General features: G+C 39.0%; 1 protein-coding gene across 1 annotated transcript in view; it reads left to right on the top strand.

Annotated features, from left to right (window-relative positions):
* The window catches only part of cadm1b (cell adhesion molecule 1b), a 722,615-nt gene that overhangs the window by 304,979 nt on the left and 400,097 nt on the right, over positions 1-17,539 (top strand). The window lies entirely within an intron of this gene.

Below are 17,539 nucleotides of genomic sequence, written 5' to 3'. Positions count from 1 at the left end.
GGCTATTGTACCAAAAAATATAGACTTTAAACTGCCACTTTTTATCTACATTTAAAAAACTTCAGCTTACAATAGGATGCTCTTATTCAAGTCAAGTCAAGTCATTTTTATTTGTATAGCCCTAAATCACGAAGAGTCTCAAAGGGCTTCACAGATTGTTACACTATATTACACAAACTATTTTCAACCGACAAGAGGAGTAGGTTATTCGTATGCAATGGAGTAGAAGTGAGTTTTAAGTTTAGATTTAAACATTTCCACTGAGGTTGCAGATCGAATCTCAGGGGGAAGAGCATTCCACAGCACCGGTGCCCGGATGGAGAACGCTCTCGAACCAGCCGAAGACTTCTTTGCTCTCGGGATCATCAGAAGACCAGCACTCTCAGATCGTAGGCTTCGGACCGGGACATAGTGGCAGATCAGATCTGAAAGATAAGAGGGAGCAAGTCCATGTATGATTTTGTACAATACTAAGAGAACTTTGAAGTCACATCTTTGACTAACTGGGAGCCAATGCAGGTTAGCCATAATCGGTGTTATGTGATCGTACTTTTTTGTCCTAGTTAAAAGCCTCGCTGCGGCATTTTGTACTAGCTGAAGAGACTTGATTCTGGACTTCGGGAGACCGGAGAGTAGTGCATTGCAGTAATCGAGACGGGAGGTAACAAATGCATGAATTATTGTTTCCGCATCAGACTGAGACAGTATTGAACGGATTTTAGCAATGTTGCGAAGATGGAAGAAGGCAGTTCTAGTAATTTGCTTTACATGCATCTCAAATGATAGATCAGGGTCAAATATGACACCTAAATTTTTAACTGAGTCACTCTGTGTGATGTGACATTTGTCAATGTTCACAGCAGTTTTTGCGAATAAGTCCCGGCATTTAGAAGGACCAATGACTAACATTTCGGTCTTTTCAGAGTTAAGACGCAAGAAATTGAGTGACATCCACTCTTTTATCTCAGTGAGACAGGCCTCCAAATTTCCACAGTTTAGTGTGGAAGATTCCTCCAACGGAAGATATAGTTGAGTGTCGTCTGCGTAGCAGTGGAAGCTGATATTGTACTTGCGAATAATATCACCTAATGGAAGCATGTAAATGTTGAAAAGTAGGGGGCCTATTTACCTTCTTTTTTAAGGGGGAGAACATCATTATACATATACACTAGTTACTTACTAAAAATATAAGTACTGTATTACATAAACAAGCGAAAGGTCACCGGTTCAAGACCCGGTGGAAACATATGTTGGCCTGGAGAGGGATTGGAGCCATCGGGCTCTACTTGCCCAAGAAACACCACAGGGAATGGTGCCCTTACGACCCTAGTGATTAAAGGATCCAACCAACCAGTACTTTATACACTATTTTGTTGTTTGCATCCACCTGCTACTACACTCAACCAGCTCAGGTCACATTACACCAAAGGTAAATACAATTTAATTTTTATTCTATAGTATATTTGTCATTTAATCAAATACACATCTGTTATACATTCAGTATGTAGTACTTAGTATATACTTTTTTGTTATTTATGTTTTTACTTGAAGTTTCTATGCTTTGCGATATTACAATTTCTCTTAAGGATCCAGACCTCAGAATGGATTAATATCCTATCCTGGGGGTGTACTGTATAATTTTGCCAATTTATTTTTTCTCTTTGCCAATTTATTTTTTCTCTTTTATGTGTTTTGTTTACATCCTAAAGTGTCGTTTCTAATATTGTAGCGGACAATCCTAACTATTTTGTTATCAAGACAGTAAATACTATTCTAGTCAAGATAAGGCTTTGCAGTTTAATAGATTAGAATAGAATAGAATAGAATATACCTTTATTGTCATTGTTACAAAATGGGTTAACATATTGTGACAACAAAATTGGGCATGACACTCCAGTTTCACACATTCACAGTGAGGTAAAAAAACCAAAAAGATAAACCACGTTTCTTTCTTGGGCAAGTAGAGCCTGATGGCGCCAATCCCTCTCCTTAAAATGCTAATCTATTTTAATATACGCTAGTCTATATATGTATACCAGTCTATTCTATGCAATATAAGAGTCTAAATAGTCAAGACAAATAACAACAATGTAGAGAACTTTAAAAAAAAATTAATTTCAAGGTTTTTTTTTCAGTCCTCCCCAAAACAGCAGTGAAAAGTGAAAGCCTCCTAGTGGGCGTCACCCATTTAACCCCATAACCACAGGGTAAAAGGATACGGAAGCCATCTGGTAGCACTTTTATTATCCCTTTGGAGGGTTGCGTTCAGGAACCGTGCCCACTGCAGGAGTCGAGTGACGGTCACCAAAGAGCAAAACAGGCTCCCAAACCTCCCAGTGGGACGGCTACATGAATATTCCCGTCCTTATTTCCTCTCCCGCCCGGATCCCGACCCCGTCGCATCTGTCCACACGTTTAAACTTTTATGACCTCAGAAATAAAGTTTCTTTTCAGGTACGGCGTATAAATAGCGTGTTTTGATAAGTGGGGCACCTTAATGGGCTGCCACCACAACTAAGCGAAATCAATCCATCGATGCATAATTTATTTCTCTTATCTGGAGCTTCGCTGCGGACGGATTTAGCTGAGCCCCGAATAAAAGCGACAAAAAATAAATCAATAAGCATACACCCTTAGCCATTGAAGTGCAGTTTTTGATCAAGATCCAATACAAGCAATCTATTAAATTGGAGCTCTGGGATGGAAGCCACCTTCACTGGCAGGGAATATACAGTACCTTACCTTTTTAATGATAATCCCCACTTTAAAAAGGAGCGCTTGGTTGTGTTTTAGTGAAAAGGACTCCCGTTAGACAAGTCCATTTGCAGGAAATACAACATTTAACCATCTCGGAGTGAGGCACTTTCCCGTGGTTCTGAGAATTGGTCGATGGGGTGCACGCTGTCATGCAAATCATTTTTGTTCCGGCAAAGAGAAACCAGCAGTCCTCCATGTTAATAACCACAAGAGGTTAATAGGGCTTGGCACTGTGAAGTTAAAAGCATATTAAAAAAGTGTAACTCACTGTGTGTGTCCATTTTCCTTTTTTCTTTAGCCCCAACATAGAAAAATATTCGGAATATACCAGATTACTCAGAAATTATGTATTTTTGTTTTATTTAAATAGTTTTTCTCGACCAAACGTTCATTTAAATGGATACCAAGTTCTAAAACATATAAAATGTGAGAAATTAGTTAGAAATCACAATGCATGATTTTTTTTAACGATTTATTTGTGTGATACAGCTGCAAATAGGTATTTGAATACCTGTGTATCATGTAGAATTCTGACCTTGAAAGACCAGTTAAACCTGGTGGAGGTTGTTTGCTGCATAAAAATAGCTGTCCACGCTATACAATCAGTAAGACTTGAACTTGTAACGTGGCGAAGACAAAATTGTACACCTCCACAAAGTTGAAAGGGGCTACGGAGCAATTGCCAGGCAGCTTGGTAAAAAAAGGTCCACCGTTGGAGCAATCATTAGAACATGCAGGAGGCTAAACAAGCTAATCATGATGGTCAATCTCAATCGGAGTGAAGCCCCATGCAAGATATCACCTCGTGAGGTCTCAATGATTCTAAGACAGGTGAGGAATCAGCCTGGAACTTCAAGACAGGAGATGGTCAATGACATGAAAAGAGCTGGGACCACTGTTTCCAAGGTTCCTGTAGGTAATACACTAAGACATCATGGTTTGAAATCATGCATAGCACAAAAGGTTCCCCTGCTCGAACCAGAACATGTCAAGGCCCGTCTTAAGTCAAGTCAAGTCAAGTCAAATGTAATTTGTCCGGAAAGTGCATGACAGCAGCGACGCCCCCAGCCTGTAAACTAGTCCAGAAAGTCTATGACGGCCACGACGCAGCTTCCCATCTCTGCCAGCTGGTCCGTGCAGGCGTTCACATGCTTCAGGTCAAACGCTGGTCCGCTGACTCATCTCAAATCGTCCTTCTCCCTTGTATCACCACCAGGCAGGCAGTCAGAAAGAGTTTGCATATGACCATTTGGATGATACGGAGGACTCATGGGAGAAAGTTTTGTGGTCAGATAAGATCAAAATAGAACTCTTTGGTCATAATTCCACTTAGCGTGTTTGGAGGAAGAAGAATGAAGAGTACAATCCGAAGAACACCATCCTTACTGTGAAGAATGGTAGTCGTAGCATCATGCTTTTAGGCTGTTTTTCTGCACATATGACAGGACGAGTGCACTGCATTAAAGAGAGGATGACTGGGGTTGTGTATTGTGAGATTTTGGGGAACAACCTCCTTCCCTCAGTCAAGAGTATTGAATATGGGTCAGTGCTGGGTCTTCCAACACAAAGACCCGAATCACACAGCCAGGAAAACCAAGGAGTGACTCTGTTAGAAGCATGTCAAGATTCTAGCATGTCTCCAGACCTGAACCCAATCGAAATCCTTTGAAGGGAGCTCAAACTCCGTGTTTCTAAGTGACAGCCCAGATCTAGAAAATATCTGTGTTGAGGAGTGGGCCAAGATCCCTCCTGCAGTGTATGCAAACCTGGTGAAAGACTTCAGTAAACGTTTCACCTCTGCAATACCAAACAATGGCTACTCTACCAAATATTAACATTCGCTTTTTCAGGTGTTCAAATACTTATATGCAGCTATATCACACAAATAAATATTTAAGAAATCATGCATTGTGATTTCTGGATTTTTTCTTTTTAGTTTACCCCTTTCACAGTGGACATGCACCTACGATGGAAATGTCAGACCCCTCTATGATTTGTAAGTGGGAGGAAAAGGAAAATAGCAGGTTGTTCAAACATATATATATATATATATATATATATATATATATATATATATATATATATATATATATAAATTTGTATCGAATACAATTAGCCTAGACTAATAATAAAGCTATAGCAGTACAGAACAATACTATAGCTATATTAGTACAGAATTATACAAGGTAGTTCACATGGTTAAATTAATCTGGATAGCTAATTCTAGATAGTTATTTTGACATCTAACTAAAAGCTATCTGTTTTGAATTTAAATAAATAGCTATCAGTAAGCTTTAATACGCCAATGTTTGTTATTTTTTTGAAACATCATGAAAATAGAATTTCCATTGCTAACACAAACTCTCTAGCTAACTAAGCTATCCAACACAAAAACCACGATAAACCACGGTTAGCTTCAATATGCTATCTCATATTGTTTTTTAGTGTGGACCAACAAGAAAAAGGAACAACCGTGTGTTCACGTGTGCTAACAACTTTCGCTCTTTTTTAGCAAGCTAAGCTAGCCAACACATTTGAATTTTATCTTTTACAAGCTATCAGTTGGCTTCGATATACTGCTGTGTGTTGTCATTTCGTTTAAACCAACTAAATAATAGAACATCTGCGTTTTTACGTGTGCTAACACACCAGCCCTTTCTAGCTAGCTGAGCGAACCGACACCAAAATCACATTTGAATTTTATCACTTAAACCAAAGAAGTTTAGTCATGCGTGTAGCCGAATCCTTTTCTTCCGGCTGTAGCTCGTCAAGTGGAACGGGACAGAATGGAGTCGGGCTCCTCAAACGCATCAAAATTGGATCAAGTTGACTTTGAGAGCTGTGGCAGCTCTAAATCAATATTGGAGTTAGGCAAGCTATTTACAGTGCCTTGATCGTGTTTGACACAAGCTCTCAGTCTGGGCAAATCACTGGCTAAATTATTTTTTTTTAGGAAAGAAGACAAATCTATGTGCTATCAGTATTTAATTATAATCCAATTATCTGTGTTTAAAAAAAACAACTATTTAATCCTAACAAGCCTGACGTGCCGAACACGTATAGTTTATTGATCGATTCCATTTAAAGCTGTTAATTCCATTATGAAAAATGAGATGCAGGCCATGAAAAATGGTGGACGGTTCAGGGTGGCGACCATTCAGGGACCCAAAATAGAAAATACCAGCTAGCTAACCCGAGGTCTGTTATTTTACTGACTGTCATTTACACCGGTCACATTCACCCTGGAATGTAAACAAAGTTGTGGCGTAGCCGCAGTCAGTCAGACTGGAAGACAAATTGTCGCTAAATAATCTTAAACATGTCTTTGTGGCTCCCTAGGAAGTTCTTTTAGACATGTAGAAGAGTCCAATTATTTTTGTTTGTATAGCTTTTAATCAAGACCCCGAAATTAATTATGCTAGCAAGGGTTTGAATTGTGTTAGCATTTTGGTTCTGAAGTCATGTTTTACGAACCAACTTGAACGATGACTGGTGGACAAATCGTTGATAAATCATCTTAAAATCATCTTTATTGCTGCCAACGAAATTCTCTTACAACATTTGGAAGAGGTTGACTCTTAAATTTATATATTTTGCTGCTCCCTTTATTGTTAGCAACAATTTGAATAGCATTTGAATTTAGTTCTGCTGTGTCAGTTTACGAACAAAAAACAACTTCAATGGGGACTGGGAGACATATTTTCACGAAAATCTTTTAAAATCATCTTAATTTCTGTCTAGAAAATTCTTCGTGGAAAGAAGTTAACACTTAAATACATCTATTTGGGTGCTCCTGTTTTGGTTAGCAATGATTTAAATAGGGTTAGCATTTAATTCTTTGATGCTGTTTTACAACCGATAAACAATTTGAAAGACGACTGGAAGACAAATCGTTGATGAATCGTCTTCAAAATCATCTTTATTGCTGCCAAAGAAATTATTTTACAACATTTAAAAGAGGTTGACCCTTAAATTAATATATTTTGCTGTTCCTGTTTTTGTTAGCAACAATTTGAATAGCATTTGCATTTGATTCCGTAGTGCTGCCTTACGGACAATACCCAAATTGAATAATGACATAATGAGTCTATGTTATCAGTACTTTTTTATTTTTTTGTGTGTTTCTGTTTTGGTTAGCAAAAATTCAGAGTGGCTGCAAAACTTCTCCAAATGAGCTGAAATGCTAAATGGTAGCATTGAAAATTGTATTCTTCTTCTTCGGTGTATTCATTTGATTTTGGGGAGCAAGGTTTTCTAAATAACATATGAGACATGAGCAGTTTATTTACAGAATATTCTGGGCATAAATGAGCTAGACACAATGGCTATAGAATTTCTCAAATGCAAAGACTTAGGTTGTTCCCCATCATTCTTATACAGTCAATGCTATCTGTAATCTTTTTTATGTGTTTCTGTTCTGATTAGAAAAAAAAAACTGGAAAATTAGCTAAAATGCTATTTGGTTGTGTTGTTTATTTTTTTTTTCACCTTGTTCATTTGATTCCAGGTATAAATTAGGTAGATTTTCAAAATAAACCCCGAGAGAGAAGCTGCTCCTCAAAAGATTTTATTTGCAGAATATTCTGGGCATAAATGAGCTACAGAAAAAAGCTGTAGGAATTCACAAAGGCAAGAACTGATGTAATTTAAACTCGTACCGCGAGACCAAAACAACAATGGCGGATCTGCCTGACGAAAAGTTTGGAGTGCGGTAAATGTTTGTTTAAAATAAAAGTACCGTAATTTCCGGAATATAGAGCGCACCTGATTATAAGCCGCACCCACCACATTTTAAGAGGAAAACCGATTTTGTACATACACAAGCCGCACCTGTATATAAGCCGCATGCACCCACATTTAAACATGAAACACAAATACAAAATTTACCCAAACCCGACTTCAAGTCCCGCAATTGAAACTGAATGTCCTTCATTAAAGTACACAGTCCAAAAATCACAGCCGGCAAAATGAACAGAAAATGATACCGGTACTTAAGGTTTAATGCAGACCTGCAGAGTCCGGTTTTCGTTGAAAGTAATCCAAGGAAAAAAGTATATATTTCCAAAGGTAAGGGTAGGAAAAATATATCAGATGAACGCATTTACTCACGCAACTCCTTTTTCTTTAATCAACTTTTTGCCCCCTCTTCTTTCCTTGTCTGTCCCTCACCTTTAGCGGTCCCCACTTAAACTCGGCCCCCCGCGTTTGTTCCGCCCCTCATTTTTCGTTCACCCGTGCAAAACATATCAGAATAAGTGTCTAAAATAAATACAAATAAGTACATTACAAAAATATACAGTTGCAAATACATATTATACATGGTTACACATATTTACAAAGAAAGACGGTACGCTGAGAGAGTTTTCAAAGCTTTAATAATAATAATATAGCTTTGACAGGGCAGTTAATGGTAGCGACACTCGAACGCCGCTGGCGGCCGTTAGGACAATTACATGAATTGGCGGCATCAGTGAATAAGCCGCAGGGTTGAAAGTTAGGGAAAAAAGTAGCGGCTTATAGTCCAGAATTTACTGTAATCGGGTAATAATAATAATTTTGTGTCCCGGGGACGCTTGTTGATTTGACACTATGCGTCCCCAGCAAAAATGATGCGTCTAGGACGCAGGGACGCGGGAAAACGAGAACACTGCTACACTGGTGAGCTATTTTCAGATCCAGTCCGCAAGCTACTGAGGTGATCTTGGGGGGTTAAGTTGGTCTGAGTCTACAATAAAGTCATCAATATGGTTCAAAACACCGCACAAGATACTGAATATTTACTGCTGTTTTGGTTAGCAACTGCTCTTTAAAGTGCTGCATTTGAAATGTTGATTTAGAAATAAATTGTGCCTTTTCAAGGTAGGTTTTCAATTTCGAGTGACTCCCTTTCAGAGGGATAAAAACTTGGATTTATTTGATGAAAAACAGGAAATAGCTGAATACATAGAGTGGAACCTGGAGGACAATAAGGTTTTGCATCTTTAAGCAAATTAATTTGTAGTTTGAGGTGTGACAGCGAGTGAAGGAGCGAAAAATAAATAACTAAATAATACTCAAATGACTCCCACCTCGGGATTTAATAAGCCAGAAAGCCTTCATTTCACCTTTGAGTGCATGTGTGCTGCGTTTAATTCCCAAAGAAAATATCCCACTTTGCCTTGAGTGCTCCGCAAGCGCCACCAGCGACATAAATATGTGTCATTCAGTAATTCATCAGCGGCAATATTTATCTTTCGAGTGTGAAAACACTAAATAAGGAAGAACTCCGCACGTGTTTTATTCAGACGTTCAATTGATTAGGGCTTTGCTCTTTTCTCCAAAGTTCAGCACAAGATGTAGACAATTTTCTTGATTAACTTTGATCAAAATTCAACCATTTAAAACATAAAATAAAAAACCACAGATATATATACACCGTAAATTCCGGACTATAGAGCGCACCTGATTATTAGCCGGGCCCACCACATTTTAAGAGGAAAACCGATTTTGTACATATACAAGCCGCACCTGTATATAAGCCGCATGCGCCCACATTTAAACATGTAACAATTACAAAATTAACCCAAACCCGACTTCAAGTACCGCGATTGAAACTAAATGTCCTTCATTAAAGTCCACAGTCCAAAAATCACAGCCGGCAAAATGAACGGAAATGATACCATTACTTAAGGTTTGATGCAGACCTGCAGAGTCCAGGTCCTGTTGAAAGTATTCCAAGGAAAAAAGTGTATATTTCCAAGGGTAAGGGTGGGAAAACTATATCAAATGAACACATTTACTCATGCAACTCCTTTTTCTTTAACCAACTTTTTACCCCCTCTTCTTTCCTTGTCTGTCCCTCTGCACCCCGCGTTTGTTCCGCCCCTCATTTTTCGTTCACCCGTGCAAAACATATCAGAATAAGTGTCTAAAATAAATACAAAAAAATCCATTACAAAAATATACAGTTGCAAATACATATTATCCACGGGTTACACATATTTACAAAGAAAGACGGTACACCGAGAGAGTTTTCAAAGCTTTAATAATAATAATATAGCTTTGACAGGGCAGTTAATGGTAGCAACACTCGAGCGCTGCAAGCGGCCATTAGAAAAATTACATAAATTGGCCGCATCACTTAATAAGCCGCAGGGTTGAAAGTTAGGGAAAAAAGTAGCGGCTTATAGTCCGGAATTTACGGTATATATGTCAGGACCAGTACGGAGACAGGACCCACTTGCGTGCGTTTCTCTTAGTTTTATTTACTTTATTTTACACACTATCCGTAGATCGCTGGTTGTGGGTAGCAGGTTGCTCAGACGTGGAAGTGGCATTTCTGTGTCGAGCGATGGCGGTGTCGAGAGCGGAAAAAACAGATCAGTAGCCAGGACGGGGGAGCAAAATCGTAGACAAGATCAGAAAAGGGGTCGGAGCCGGGAAACAGACGGAAATCGGAACAGGAGAGAGTCAGGGTCGAAGAGCTTGCTTAACGTAAGCTGAGGTTCGCAGACGGACTGACAACAGGTGACAGGAAGACGGAGGTTTAAAAAGTAACAGGTAGCCAATCAGCATCTGGGGCAGTTGGCGCCAAAGGAGTAGGCTCAGGTACCTCACATCAGTAATCATGACATATATGACATTCATTCTATTGAAAGTTGCGTCCAGTGTAGAAAAGGTTCTTGAACAGAAGGAACATAGACTGGATGGCCGACAGATTGACCCTAAGAAGGCTATGGCTATGAAGAATAGAATAGAATAGAATAGAATAGAATAGAATAGAATATACCTTTATTGTCATTGTTACAAAATGGGTTAACATATTGTGACAACGAAATTGGGCATGACACTCCAGTTTTACACATTCACAGTGAGGTATGAGCCAAGAAAATAAAGGAACAGAGAAAATAAGGTTATAAAACAAAGGGGATAAGGCTATAGTTATAATTTACATGGTATTTACACAAGAAATGTCGCATGTGGGATGTTACATACAGTGTTGTCGTGATACCGTTGGTATCGTAAGGGTTGTGCAATATTGCATTTGGTGCAAAGTCATCATAGTGCAAAAAAATAGTCAGCATATGCATTGGTGCAAACATAGACATCATAGTGCAGAAAAAGGAAATGGTCAGACATTGTGCAAGGTGAGCAGTAAACGTAGTGCAGTCAACATGTGCAAGAACATAGACATGAGTACCATTATATTCGTATGAGGTAGTGTTGGCACGAAGGATCCAGTGAAGAAACCCTTTGTTGGAGGGCTTAACCCAGACACAGCAAAGGAGGTTATCGAGGAATACTTCAAAGCATGAAACTGGGACCATTTGGTGTAAAAACGGGAGGCTGGCTTAACAAAAAGCATGCAGTAAGTAGCCAGGCTAACCGGGAGCAAATAACAGAAAAGTTGTGTCATATATATATGTATACATATATACCGATAGGTTAGTCTTCGAGTGGTTGTCCATCTCATTTAAAGCTATGATTGTTTAGCCTCGATTATAAAACTTGAGGTAGGTGTCTTGTGATAGTAAAAATCAAAATCAAAATCTTACGTACTATCATGCTAACAGGGTTTGGTAGGGTTACTTTAACTTGATTACTTTCAATTACTTTTGGATTACTTCAATACCAAATATGCTAATTAAAGACAAAAGAAACTAAATATGAATAAAATGATGACTCACAACACATGGTAAGCTTTCTCTCCTGGCTTTGATCACTTTGATCTCCGGCAAAACTAACATAAAATGCGACAGAAACAAAATGAAAATAAATCCAAACAGCGTGCCAACATCATTTTTGCCGTTCCATGTATTCTGTTAGAATAGAATAGAATAGAATATGCATTTATTGTCCATGTTACAACATGGGATATGCTGTGACAACGAAATTGGATGACTCCAGTTCCACATTTACAGTGAGGATAAGGAAACAAAGAGACAAAGGAACAAAGAACTAACTGACTTTGTTGTAAGTAGGCTTTGTTTTCCTCTGGGGGGGGTAGAGGGTCAAACAGAGGTGCCGGATAGCAGTGGGCAGGAGATTTAGCGCTATGCTAACGTTAGCATCCGGTGAAACGGTTAGCGGTGGAAAGTAAACAGCAAACACAAAGACCACAGTTGTAGCGCGTACTCTCCAAGCCTGCACAAAATTGAGTCATTTTATTCATATTTAGTTTCTTTTGTCTTTTATTAGCATATTTGGTATTGGAGTAATCCAAAATGAATTGAAAGTAATCCAGTTAAAGTAACCCTACCCAACCCTGCTAATATACAAAGCTAGGACTGTTTCTCTGTCATTACATGTAGCTTCAAATAGAAAACCAGTTTGAATACACAAAAGGTTCGTTTTCACATTCTCGTAAAAACAGTGCTAACAACTCTAAGCTAACAAAGTAAATTTTCTGTTCAAAAAACTCCCGTTTGAAACAAAGTTCAAAATCAAAAAAGTATAAACAGCAAATGGGTCAGCGAATTGAACATTTCCCTCATCGGACGACATTTTGGAGTGGATTTTGAGTGACAACAACAAACCTGTTCCAATTTAGCAGATGTCCCTTCTTCAGCAGCCATCACCCGGCGTCGTTCGGGGAATTAATCCAAACTCCGGCGCCATTTTCCTGGCAAAGTCTGCTCGCGACGCCTACCACCAGTTCAGCACAAATACCACAAAACAGCCCACAACATTCACCCGAATCGTTTTTTTCCCCTCGGTTACCTTATGGTCCTATTAAATTTGTGCTTTTCTCGATTAATTATCATTTTGTTTTTTGCTTATAAATGTAGAATATTTATTCAGTTTTATTGACGTGTTAAGCCAAGTCCTTCTGTTGCTGTTTTAACAGGTTGTGGATTTTTATACTCATGTTTTTGTAATAAGCAGTTTTTATGTCAATAGTTCTCAAATGGCGGTACGTGAAGGTCTTCTAAGGTACTACATGCGATTTTCCGGAACGTAACTAGAATCGTTAAAAAAAAAAAAAAAAGTATAATTAGACTATTAAAAAAACTGTATATAACAATAGTTATCTAGAGGAGTCTATTTGTTTTATGTGTTAAAATTGTAAGAACAAATATTACATAGCCAAAGGAAGTATACGGCAAAGAAAATTTTACTTAAAAAAACATACTGTTGTCTAATCATATTTACTCTTTTCTAGTATTGTTTTTATTTTTCCGTATTTCTAAATTTTTTTTGCTAAGAAAAGTGTCACGGTTGCCATGGCGCCCAATTGGCCCCGCCTGTGTGGTGCCAGCTGCGGCTCGTTGACAGATTGGCTTCCTTTCTATTTAAGCTCAGTGCTCTCACTCACCCTTTGTCAGTCCGTCAACGAACCTCCGCCCCACAAGTTGTGGGTTTTGACTCTGTCCTGTTTCCTGTTGTTTTTTCCTGTCCGGTATTGTTCCCCTTTATTTTGTCCTGTTTAATATTGGTTTCCAGTTTTGTTCCCGTCTAGTTTTTCCTGTTTAATCTTGATATCTTGTTTTGATATCAATCCTGTCTGTCCCGTCCTGTCCTATCAACCCCATCCGTCCAATATCTGCTCGGGCAATTGGTATCGATCTCGTCGGCCTTTGGCTTCTTATCATTCCACGCCAGACTGCTGCCTAACGTGCATGACTCCCCATTTCCCATAAAGTAAAAGGCTTGTGTGAGAAAAGTCACGCATTTGGGTCCTAATCCTGTACCGGTTCATGACTGTGTCCATTGTTTTATTTTCGGCTGGGTTCGTGTTTTTTGCCGTGGCCCTTTTCTGTTGATTGCTCTCGGTTAGCCTGGCTGCGCACTGCATACTTTTTGCTTAGCCAGCCTCCCGTTTTTCCACCGGTTGGTCCGAGTTTCATTTTCTAGTTTGCTCTACTTTGGCTGCTCGTCATTTTCCGTATCATTACTGGACCCAGCTCACAAAAATGACCAACACTTGTGTTCAAACACTCGCAACTTCTTCGGCCAAATAACACATAAACCAATATGGTGACCGGCTTGCGAGGGTGCCGCTATTACTCTGATGAAGTCACAGCTCAATCTCAACAATCTTCAAAATCCATTATCTCAGAAAATAATTGGAATATACAAATGAAATATGTGTAAACCTTATGCAAAAACATGTACAGTGGAACCTCGGTTTTCGAACTCTTCTCAGTTTGAACAAATTGGAGTCCGACCAAAAATTTGGAGAAATTCTTGCTCCGCTGTTCCGTCAAAAAATCGGAGTTCGAACGCGGGTAATGCGTGAGTGCGTACGCTAGGGTGCGATGCTGAGCGGCGTACGGGTGTAGATTGCTCTTCGCGTGACGTGCTTCGTTTTGCTTTCGCTTTCAATATAGGTGTACGAATTGTTTTAGCCTCTAATTATGCCTCCGAAGAAAGTCAGTGCAAGCAGCAAAGTTGTTACAGGTGAAAAAAGAAAAGTAGTGCGTACAACTATTGCATTTAAGAAAGAAATAATAGCAAAATATGAAGGTGTGCGAGCGCCTTCTACTGACCACCACAAAGGTAAGAAATCCTATTCATAATTATTTTCTTTACCTTTTTTTTTATTTTCACATGTTCATGTTAGCGTAATCTTTCGTACGGAAGATTACGATAACGCGAACGCACAATTAGCATGGGTTAGCTTTAAATTTACGTTAAACATACAAGGTAAACATTCAGGGTGTTGGAACGGATTAAAACGATTTACATTATTTTTAATGGGAAAAATGAAATGAAATGATGAAATGATCTGCATTTATATAGCGCTTTTTAAGTCAATGACTTCCCAAAGCGCTTTACATTGTGCTTCACATTTCCCAATAGCGGCCGTGATCTGTGCAGCCATGTAAGGCGCTAACCTGCTTATTGGGGGTAATTGGGGGTTCAATGTCTTACCCAAGGACACTTCGACATGTAACACGGACAAGCCGGGATTCGAACTGGGATCCCTTAATCCTAAAACGATCGCTCTACCTCCTGAGCTACTGCCGAAAAATGATTTCGGTGATCAAACAAATCGGTTTTCGAACAGGGTTCTGGAACGGATTATGGATTATGGTCGAGAACCGAGGTTCCACTGTACTATTTTCCTACATTTTGTAGAATAAGGGTATCTCTTTGACTATTTCTCATTCAAAACCCTGTAAATTGTTTTGCAAAGTGACTCTCAGTCACTCACGCTCAATCCCACAATTCAGCGGGCGAATGAAGGAGACAGCATGAGTTTGAGTTTCCGGTGTTGGCCTTCTACCAGCTGCCCCGGCAGAAATAGTAATGTATGATTAGGGCGCGCATTGAGGGAAAACACCCTATATTTTAGCTCTTGCTTAGAGGTCGTGCGGCAATCAGTGGGTGTGTTCACGCATCACATTTTTTAAAAAGAAAAAGCATGCATGATTCAAGTGAGCAGCCACGTTTGCATTTTGCAATTGTTTACTTCTTGTGTGTTTTCACAGGGTTGTTTGTCTCATATGTTTTATGTATTATTACCAGGGTTGGGTAGGGTTACTTTAACTGGATTACTTTCAATTACTTTTGGATTACTCCAATACCAAATATGCTAATAAAAGACAAAAGAAACTAAATATGAATAAAATGATGACTCACAACACGTGGTAAGCTTTCTCTCCTGGCTTTGATCTCCGGCAAAACGAACATAAAATGCGACAGAAACAAAATGAAAATAAATCCAAACAATTTGCTAACATCATTTTTGCCGTTCCATGTGTTCCGTTACTCCCCAATCCTGCACAACATTTAGTTATTTTAAAAAATTGAGGTGTGCTAACACGCTAAAGGTTGCACTGTTCTTCTTGTATGCTAAATATAATATTGGTAAGTCTTCAAATGGTTTCCCTCTCATTTTTTAAAGCTTTTTATGTTTCTTAAAATTTACATTTTGACCATTTGTCACTAGTTGTTAAAGATAAAAATTATATGTGCTAACACGCCGAGGCTAGCACTGTTATGCTATGCATGCTAAATACACCGTAGATTAGTTTTTGTTGGTTGACAGTCTCATACCTTAAAGATACGATTTTTTTTGGGTGTATTTTCATTCTGTCTCAATTAGAATACTTGAAGTTTGTCATAGGCTATTATAAATCTAAATTGCATATTCTAACACGCTAATTCTAGCACTTTCACGCTAAAAACAGTAAGTATTAGTTTTAAAATGGTTGGTTCATTTCTTAAAGCTATGCTTGTTTCTATGATTTAATAAGAAATGGAAAGGTTTGTCTCACTCTCTTGATGATTGAAATCATGAGTGGGAACACGCTAAAGCTGTTATGTTAAGCTAGGCTATGATAAGCTATGCTAGGTGTCAAATGGTTGTCTCATTTCTCAAAACTATCAGTGTTTGTATAATTACTTTTGGACTGAATAGAAGTCTTAGTCACATGCTAGTTTTCTTCTTCTTGTGTGTTTTTTGCTAGCGGGAGAGTAAACAAACCTACATTTATTAGCTTTAAAACGTGGTAAAATGTTGACGGACAATCTTACGCGTTGGGGCGTTTTTTTACATTCTTCTCCTTTTTTTGGGGCCTGAAATAAGATTCGGCAACTGTGTAGAGCGCCCCCGCATGACGCAACTCCCAGCAAGTCCGCCTTTGAACTTTGCCTTTCATGGTCGCTTGCCGCCTATTTATTTATTTATTTAATATTGTTACATTTTTTGAATTGTAGTTTTTGTTTTAGTCCATCATAAAAAGTCTCAAAGCTGAACAGATATACATTTCTTTCCTCACATAAAAGAAAATAGAGATTTTTTGACTTTAATCACCGCTTTGAAATTGAAAGTCAGTCAGTAGGGCAAGGACTTCCTCTTAAAGTGGAAAATGTGTGGGTGCTTCTTAATTTCTATTCTTTCTTTTTTAAAGTTTCCTTTTTCGACCAGTTCATCTCCTTGGACTTTCCTTTAGGTACATATGTTTGATTGGTGCGTAATGGTGAAATAATGTATTTCTGCACATTATTTTTTTAGTGTTTTTTGTTAAACGGCCACTAGGGGGCAGCTGATATGCTCTTGCGTTACTCTTCAATTATTGATTGATTTTAAGGATTTACTGACCTGAAATGCTAAAACAAATATTGTTTATTTGCTCGGGTTACTGCTGCCCTCTATTTATTATTTTTGTGTCTGTTATAATAGACTTTTTGCATTGAGGAGCTGCATATATTGTAAGAAATATCAGAATAATGAAAAAAAAGGTTCAATCAATTAATGAATTTACTTATCATAAATATATATTTTATGTATACAGGGCGGCTGGGTGGTTAGTGACAGCCACACGGTGCAGAGGTTCAGGGTTCAAGTCTAGCTACCGCAGCTGGAGTTTGCGTGTTCTCCCCGTGCCTGCTTGTTATTCCTTTGGGCATTCTGGTTTCCTCCCACATTCCAAAATCATGCATGTCAGGTTAATTGGCCGGTCCAAATTGTCCCTAGGAGTGAATGAGTAAGTGAGTTGTCCATCTCTGTGGCTGGCAACAAGTTCACGCCTTCTTATTGGATAAGAGACTGGGGGTGACGCCACTGAAGTAGGAGAGAGAGGCAGCTTAGCTAGCATGTCCCCTGCCCACTGCTCGAAGATAGCTGGGATGGGCTCCAGCAATCCCGCGACCCTACTGAGGATAAGCGGTGCAGATAATAGATGGATGGATGTATACATACATCCATCCATCCATTGTATATATACATCCATCCTCCCATCCATCATCTGGACTGCTTATCCTCAGTAAGGTCGCGGGGGTGCTGGAGCCCACCCCAGCTATCTTTGGGCAGTGGGCAGGGGACACCCTGAACCGGTTGCCAGCCAATCACAGG

This window comes from Urocampus carinirostris, chromosome 10 (genome assembly GCF_059441175.1).
Source record: "Urocampus carinirostris isolate Australia breed hairy pipefish chromosome 10, RoL_Ucar_1.0, whole genome shotgun sequence".
NCBI classification, from domain to species: domain Eukaryota; kingdom Metazoa; phylum Chordata; class Actinopteri; order Syngnathiformes; family Syngnathidae; genus Urocampus; species Urocampus carinirostris.
Note: the sequence above shows the minus strand (reverse complement) of the source record. Positions and strands in the feature narration are given on the sequence as shown.